Raw genomic sequence first — 8552 nt, 5'->3', positions numbered from 1 at the left:
GGGGAACATCACACACCAAGGCCTGTTGGTGGGTGCGGGGCTAGGGCAGGGTTAGTATTAGGAGAAATATATAATGTAGATGACGGGTTGATGGGTGCAGCAAACCACCATGGCACCTGTATACCTGTGTAACAAACCTGCACGTTCTGCACATGTACCCCAGAACTTAAATTATAATTTAAAAAAAATTCAGGGGCCGGGCATGGTGGCTTACGCCTGTAATCCCAGCACTTTGGAAGGCCAAGGCGGGTGGATCACGAGGTCAAGAGATTGAGACCATCCTGGTCAACATAGTGAAACCCCGTCTCTACTAAAAATACAAAAAATTAGCTGGGCATGGTGGTGCGCGCCTGTAATCCCAGCTACTCAGGAGGCTGAGGCAGGAGAATTGCCTGAACCCAGGAGGCGGAGGTTGCGGTGAGCCGAGATCGCGCCATTGCACTCCAGCCTGGGTAACAAGAGCAAAACTCCATCTCAAAAAAAAAAAAAAAAAATTCAAAAAAACCCCATACCTACATGCTTCAGAATCAAACTGCTCAAAACCAGAATTAAACAGAAAATCTCAAAAGCAGCAAAACACAACATATAGAGTGTAACAAAAATATGAACTACAGCTAATTTCTAATCAGAAACTCTGTGCGGCCAAAAAATAATGGAACAGTATTTTTAAAGTATTAAAAGAAAAAAAATTACCAACTCAGAATTCTGTAACCAGCAAAAATATCCTTTAAGAATGAAAACAAAAATTTTAGGTAACATAGAACTAAGAGAATCTGTCACCAGCAGATCTGCATTACAAACATGCTAATGGAAATTCTTCAGGCTGATGGGAAATGCTAGATGGAAACTCAGGAAGGAATGAATAAAACCAGAAGTGGAAGATATTTGGAAAATGCAAAAGATTTTTCTCCTTCTTAATTTCTTTAAAAGATATATAACTATTTACAGCAAATATTATAATATTGTCATGAGGTATTTATAATGCATGTAAATGTAATACACATGAAGATGGCATAAAAGACAATGGGTAGTAAAGGGATTTACTCTGTTACATGGTTTCTACATTGTGTATCATGTGGTACAGTATTAATTCTAGGTAGTTTGTGAAAATGTAGGGAGGTAGATTATAATCCCTAGAGCAGCCACTAACAATAAACTTAAAGAAATGTAGATAAAAAGCAATAGAGGACTTAAAATGGAATTCTAAAAATTCACAAATAATGAAGACAAGAAAAAGGAACAGAGAAACAAAAATAGAGGAAAAACAAAAATCAAACAATAAAATAGTAGACATAGCTCTAGTCTTATCAATAATTATATCAAATGTTTTTTAAATTTTAAATTTTTAAATTTTTTTGTACAAAGGTCTCCCTATGTTGCCTAGGCTGGTTTCCAACTCCTAGGCTCAAGTGATCCTCCCACCTCAGCCTCCCAAAGTGCTAGGATTACAGGCATAAGCCATTGCACCTGGCCCATCAAATGCTAATAAACTAAAAACTCAGAACTAAAAGAGATTATCAGAATGCATTTTAACAATTAATACGTGGGCTGGGCGTGGTGGCTCACGACTGTAATCCAAGCACTTTGGAGGCCAAGGCGGGCGGATCACCAGAGGTCAGGAGTTCAAGACCAGCCTGACCAACATGTTGAAACCCCATCTTCATTAAAAAAAAAAAAATGATAATAATACCTAACATGCTATATATAAGATATACGCTATAAATGCATAATAGAAGCAGAATTTTTTTCTGTCAGGTATTTTCTTTGCCCTTCTCCTGATTGTAATATTTAAGGTTTTTAAGGCCATAACCTGTTGCCTTTTTTTTTTTTTTATTTTACTTTAAGTTTGGAAATACATGTGCAGAACGTGCAGGTTACATAGGTATACATGTTCTATGGTGGTTTGCTGCACCTATCAACCCATCATCTAGGTTTTAAGCCCCGCATGCATAGGTATTTGTCCTCACGCTCTCCCTCCTCTTGCCCCTCGCCCCCTGACAGGCCCCGGTGTGTGATGTTCCCCTCCCTGTGTCCATGTGTTCTGATTGTTCAACTTTCATTTCTGAGGGAGTACATGCAGTGTTTGGTTTTCTGTTCCTGTGTTAGTTTGCTGAGAATGATGGCTTCCACCTTCATCCATGTCCCTGCAAAGGGACATTCCTCTTTATGGCTGCATAGTATTCCATGGTGTATATGTGCCACATTTTCTTTATCCAGTCTATCATTGATGGGCAGTTGGGTTGGTTCCAAGTCTTTGCTATTGTAAATAGTGCTGCAATAAACATACGTGTGCATGTGGCAGAATGATTTAAAACCCTTTGGGGATATACCCAGTAATGGGATTGCTGGGTCAAATAGTATTTCTGATTTCCAGATCCTGGAGGAATCACCACACTGTCTTCCACAATAGTTGAATTAATTTACACTCTCACCAACAGTGTCAAAGCATTCCTATTTCTCCACAGCCTTGCCAGCAGCTATTGTTTCCTGAATTTTTAATGATCGCCATTCTTAAAACAACCCTAGCTCAAGAGTCTTACAAAAACAGGCCATGGGCTACATTTGGTCAGTGGGCTGGCATTCCTGGCCCTTGATATAAAGAAACAGATCAGACTTGTGAATGGCAAATAAGTACATGGCAAGATGCTCAACATCATTTGTCATTAGAAAAATGCAAATTAAAACAAAAATGAAATACAACTATAAATCTAAACTACTACTACAACTACTAATCTACATCCAGAATGTGCAAAAGGTAATGACTGACAACACCAGAGGTTGGCAAGGATATGAAGTAACTGAACCTTCATACATTATTGGCGGGAATGTAAAATGGTGCTCCGCCTTTGGAAAAACATCTCACAGTTTCTTATAAAGCTAAACATATCCCTACCCTCTCTGAAACAGAATTCAATACCCAGGTAATTAAAAGAAATAAAAACATATGTCCACAAAAACACCCATACAAAAATATTCTTAGCAGTTCATAATAGCCAAAAACCTGAAAATAGTTCAAGTATCTAGTAATAAGAAAATGGATGAATAAAAGGTATAGTCATGCAATGGCGTACTATTCAACAATAAAAAGGAACAAGATAACTGATACAATAGCATGGATAAATTTCAAAAACATTATGCTGACTAAAAATCCCTCACACAAAAGGGTGACTTACAATTACGTCTCTGGTGGGAAAGAAATAAGAACAGGGGTTTGATTTTGGTGGGGATGGGACGGGGTGGGCTAGAAAGCAGCATTAAGTTTTCAGGGTTGGGATAATGTTCCGTATTTGGATAGGGGTTTAGGTTACCTAGATAGATACATTTATCAAAAGTCATCAAGTGGTACACTTAAGATGTATGCATTTCACTGTATGTAAATATTACCCCAAAAACAAAAAGAACCATAAGCAAATACTGACTTCTAGTGAATGATATACAGATGGAAACTTTTGTGGTGAAGTAGAATTATGGCTGCAGTCGACTCTGAAATGCATAAAAACATAAGATGATGGATGAATAGAGTGATTAATAGATGGAGATCTGTGGTAAAGCATACAAAGAAAAATGTTAATTGTAGATTCTAGGGTTTATATATATTCTTACTATACACTTAAATTTTTTATGTTTAAAAATTTTTATAATAAAGTGTTGAAAAACCATGAAATCCTACCTAATGCAGTAAGATAAGAAAAAGAGATAAAAGGCATATGTAATGGGAAGGAAAAAATAAAACTGTCTTTGTTAGCAGATGACATGCTCATCTACGTAGAAAATCCAAAAGAATAGACAAAGAAACTCCTGGAACTAATAAGTGGTTACAGCAAGGTTGTAGGATACAAGGTAAATATACAAAAGTCAATCACTTTTATACACCAATAATGAGCAAGTGCAAACTGAAATTAAAAACAAAATACTCTTTACATTAACGCCCCAAAACTACATACTTAGGTTTAAATCTAATAAAATGCATACAAGATTTTTATGAGGAAAACTGCAACCCTGATGACAGAAATCAAAGAGGAACTAAATAAATAGACATAAGTAAATGTTCCCCAGAAAGACTCAATATTGTCAAGATGTCAGTTCTTCAAAACTTGACCTACAGATTTAATGCAATCCTAATCAAAACCTCAGCAAGTTATTTTGTGGATGTTGACAAACTTACTCTAAAGTTTAGATAGGGAAGCAAAAGGCCCAGAATAGCTAACACAACAATATAGTAGGAAAACAAGAAATTTGGAGAATGGATACTACCGAACTTCAAGACTTACTATAAAGCCACAGTAATCAAGATAGTACTGTATTGGTGAAAGAACAGACAAATAGATCAATGGAACAGAACAGAGAGCCTAGAAATAGACCTTCATAAATACAGTCAACTGATCTTTGACAAAGTAGCACAGACAATACAATGAAGTAAAATTGTCTTTCAAAAAATGGTGCTGGAACAACTGGACATCCACATGCAAAAACAAAGAAGCATGAATCTAGATACAGACTTTATGCTCTTCACGAAAATTAACTCAAAATGGATTACAGACCTGAGTGTAAAATTCAAAGCTATAAAACTCCCAGAAAACAACACAGGATAAAACCTAGATGACCTAGGTATGGCTATGACTTTTTAGATATAACATCAAAGGCATGGTCCATGAAAGAAAGAATTGCTAAGTTGGACTTAATTAAAATTAAAACCTTCTGCTCTGCAAAAGACCACATTAGGAGACGGAGGAAATATTTGCAAAGACAAATCTGATAAAGGATTGTTACTTAAAATGTACAAAGCCCTCTTAAACTTAACAGTAAGGAAACAATCCGATTGAAAAATGGGCCAAAGGCTTTAACAAACAAAAGAAGATATCCAAATGGCAAGTAAGCATGTGAAAGCAGCTGCACATTATATGCCATCAGGGAAATGCAAGTTAGAACAATAACAAGATACCACTATATTGGAATGGCCAAAATTGAGAACAATGACAGCACCAAATATGGAGGAGGATGTGAAGCAACAGGAACTCTTCGTTAATTACTGGAGAGAATGCAAAATGGTACAGCCACTTAGGAAGACAGCTTGGCAGTTGCTTACTAAACTAAATGCTTTTACCACACAATCCAGCAATCACACTCTTTGGTATTTACTGATGTCCACACAAAAACCCTCATGTGGAGCAGCTTTGTTCAGAATTGCTAAAACTTGGAAGCAACCAAAGATGCCCTTCAGTAGGCAGTAAATAAACTGGTATATCCAGACAATGGAAATATTATTCAGTGCTAAAGAGAAATGAGCTATCAAGTCATGAAAAGACCCAGGAAAAACTGTATCACTAAGTAAAAGAAGTCAATCTGAAAAGGCTGTATAAGATTCCAAAGACACTACATTGCAGAAAAGGCAAAACTGTGGAGACAGTAAAAAGATTGCCAGGGGCTAGGACAGTGGGAGGGATGAATAGGCAGGGCACAGAGGGATTTTTAGGGCAGTAACACTACTCCGTATGGTACTATCATGTTGGATACATGTCCAGACCCACAGAATGTGCAACACCAACAGTGAACCTTGAACTATGGACACTGAGTGATGAGGATGAGTCAGTGAAGGCTCATGGATTGTAAGAAACGCATCACTGTGGGGGGTATTGATAATGGGGGGAGTGCTGTGTATGGGACAGGGGTAAATGGGAATCTCTATACTTTTGTTACCAGGGAGGGTGTACAGCACTTTGAACAAAAAATTGGACAAATGCACAAAGCAAGGAAAGAATGGAAGCAGCAAAAGCAGAGATTTATTGAAAACGAAAGTACACTCCACGGGGTGGGAGCAGGCCTAAGCAAGTGGCTCAACGGCCTGGTTACAGATTTTTCTGGGGTTTAAATACCCTTTAGAGGTTTCCATTGGTTATTGGTGTACACCCTATGTGAACTAAGAGGCTAAAGTGAAGTTAGTTACTTGGTGTACACCCTATGCAAATGAAGAGGATGAAGTGAGCTTACAAAGTTTTTTACTTGGTGTAGAAAATTGAGGTTTTTCTCTTCGATTTAGTTGTAGGAAGCCCTTAGGTTACCTGACTCCTGATCCTATTCTGCTGCCTCACTTTCTTCCCAATTTTGCTGTGAACCTAAAATTGCTCTAAAAAATGAAATTTTAAAAAAGAAAATAGCTTGGCCACCATTGCCGGGCCTGCCCGGGCGCCCTGCGCAGCGCCTTGGCCTCCTTTTCCCAGGCAGAGCGAGTCGGCAGGCCTGACAGGGAACCTCCCTGACCGAGCTCACGTCTCCCCACGGCCAGAGAAGTCTCTGGCCCGGCCCGCATCGCCAAGCCTCCAGGCCCGGAGGAACGGCCCAAGCCCAGGAGCACCACTTCTACGTCCCAGCCCCGGAGGCTCCTATGGGCAAGATCGTGAGCCAACGGGTTCCTGAAGCCCCTCCCGGCCAGACGAACAGATCATAGCACATATCACGCCCGCCCCCAGCAGGGGTCCCGCGCAGGCTTGCCCCTGACCCCCACCCAAACCTGTTCTTCCGCTTTCCCCCCCCAAACAGTGCACCTGCCAGCGGTCCCAACCCAGCGGGAGAAGTGGACATGTGGTTGGCAGGCCCTCTCCGCATTGTGGCCCTAGTCGTCACTGCGGGTCTCACATGGATCGTAGTCAGTATCCTCCTGGATGGGCCTGGCAGTGGCTTTCCTCGAATCCAGCAACTCTTCACCAGCCCAGGGAGCTCGATGAGTGCAGTAACAGAAAGTCCTTCTGACTTGAGTCCCTGTGGCCTCACCAGTGGCACAGAGTCTATGGAAGTGTCCCCAGCCTTAGCCTGAACCACATCCCCCTACTCGTTGCTGGCTCTGTGGTCACTTGTTCCACCATGTGTTTTGGTTCTGACCTCCCCTTCAGCTGTCAGGTGACCTCAGGGCCAGGCCCATGGGTAACACCTGCTATCCCTGCCCAGAGCCACGGGCCAGCACGTACAAGTGTGGCCTGCCCCAGCCATGTCCTGAGCAGCACCTGGCCTTCCGCATAGTCAGCGGAGCTGCCAACGTCATTGGGCCCAAGATCTGCCTTGAGGACAAGATGCTGATGAGAGCAGCGTCAAGGGCAACATGGGCCGTGGGCTGAACATTGCCCTGGTGAATGGGGTCAGTGGCGAGCTCATTGAGGCCCGGGCCTTTGACATGTGGGCAGGAGATGTCAATGATCTGTTGAAGTTTATTCGGCCACTGCACGAAGGCACCCTGGTGTTTGTGGCATCCTATGATGACCCAGCCACCAAGATGAATGAAGAGACCAGAAAGCTCTTTGGCGAGCTGGGAAGCAGGAACGCCAAGGAGCTGGCCTTCCGGGACAGCTGGGTGTTTGTGGGGGCTAAGAGTGTGCAGAACAAGAGCCCCTTCAAGCAGCACGTGACGAACAGCAAGCACAAGTATGAAGGCTGGCCCGAGGTGCTAGAGATGGAAGGCTGCATCCCACAGAGGAGCTCGGCCAGCTAGCACGGCCAGCACCAGGGCCGGGCCGAGGGAGGTGCATGCACTGCCGGGCGGGCAGAGGCCAAGGCCCACACCCCATGCCTGGGCAGGAGTGCTCCCTGGCCCCAACACATCAGGGATCCAAGGCAGTGACCAGAACGTGGTCTCAAGGTGGTGGGGGCTGTGGGGACTGCAGGGGCTGGCCCTGCTGCACTTTGTCAAGGGAACCCAGGGCACCTGCCTCCTTTTCCTAATGCTGCTCCTACCAGTCAGCCCATCCAGCCCTGTCCTCCATTCCTCATGCCATCTCCATGCCCATCCTGAGTGCTGAAAGGGCCCTGGGTGTTCGCCCCTCACTGTGCAAGTCTGGAAGCAGTCCCCAGCAGGTCGGGGCATCTTCCAGAACCTCTCCCTTCCAGAGCCACTCTGCACTGCAGGCTAAACGTGTTTCCAGTGTGATTCCTTCCAGTGAGCCAAACCTGGTGGCTGCTTCATGAGCCTGACTGGCTCCTGCCTGCTCTCAGCAGGAAGCGCCCCCTGGAGCAGGCTGGCCTGGGTGGCGAAGTAGCTGGAGCCTGATCACAGTTCCGTGGTTTGTCAGGGGCTCACCTTCTAGATGACCCCTTAATAAAGTGATGGCACCACGGGAAAAAAAAAAAAAAAAGAAAATAAACATAAATTGCAAATAAGTGTTACTTACGTAAAAAGTTAACGTCCCCATATCAGGAAGAGAACACCAATGATTCAATGTAAAAATGCTAAAAAGAGCCAAGAGAACTGCCAAGGCATGGAAATTCACAGAAGCAGAAATAGGCAGTAAATTAACAACGCTCAATCTCATTTATCTGAGAAATGGAGAGTGGTATTTCAGTGACATACAAAGGAGTAACAACCATTTTAGGAACAATTTAAAAAATAACGTGATGTGGCTCAGGAAAGATTCATATTCTCACTGTAGGAAGGTAACTGAATCATTTTGGAGGTCAGATTTGGAACTAAGAAGTTCAAATGCATCTATCTTTTTTCTACTTTAGAAATGTATCATCAGAAGTGCCCTTCCCTTCCTCACACACCCCTAAGTGTACAGAGATAAATG

General features: G+C 42.6%; 1 pseudogene; it reads left to right on the top strand.

The window, feature by feature from the left end:
- The first annotated feature begins 6577 nt into the window (after positions 1-6577).
- Positions 6578-7480, top strand: LOC105708096 (protein FAM3A-like; annotated as a pseudogene).
- Positions 7481-8552: the final 1072 nt, after the last annotated feature.

Source organism: Aotus nancymaae, unplaced genomic scaffold, assembly GCF_030222135.1.
Source record: "Aotus nancymaae isolate 86718 unplaced genomic scaffold, 86718_ANA_hifiasm-v0.15.2.pri h1tg000099l, whole genome shotgun sequence".
Taxonomy (NCBI): Eukaryota; Metazoa; Chordata; class Mammalia; order Primates; family Aotidae; genus Aotus; species Aotus nancymaae.
The sequence above is the reverse complement of the archived record's forward strand: the minus strand, read 5'-3'. Positions and strand labels throughout refer to the sequence as shown.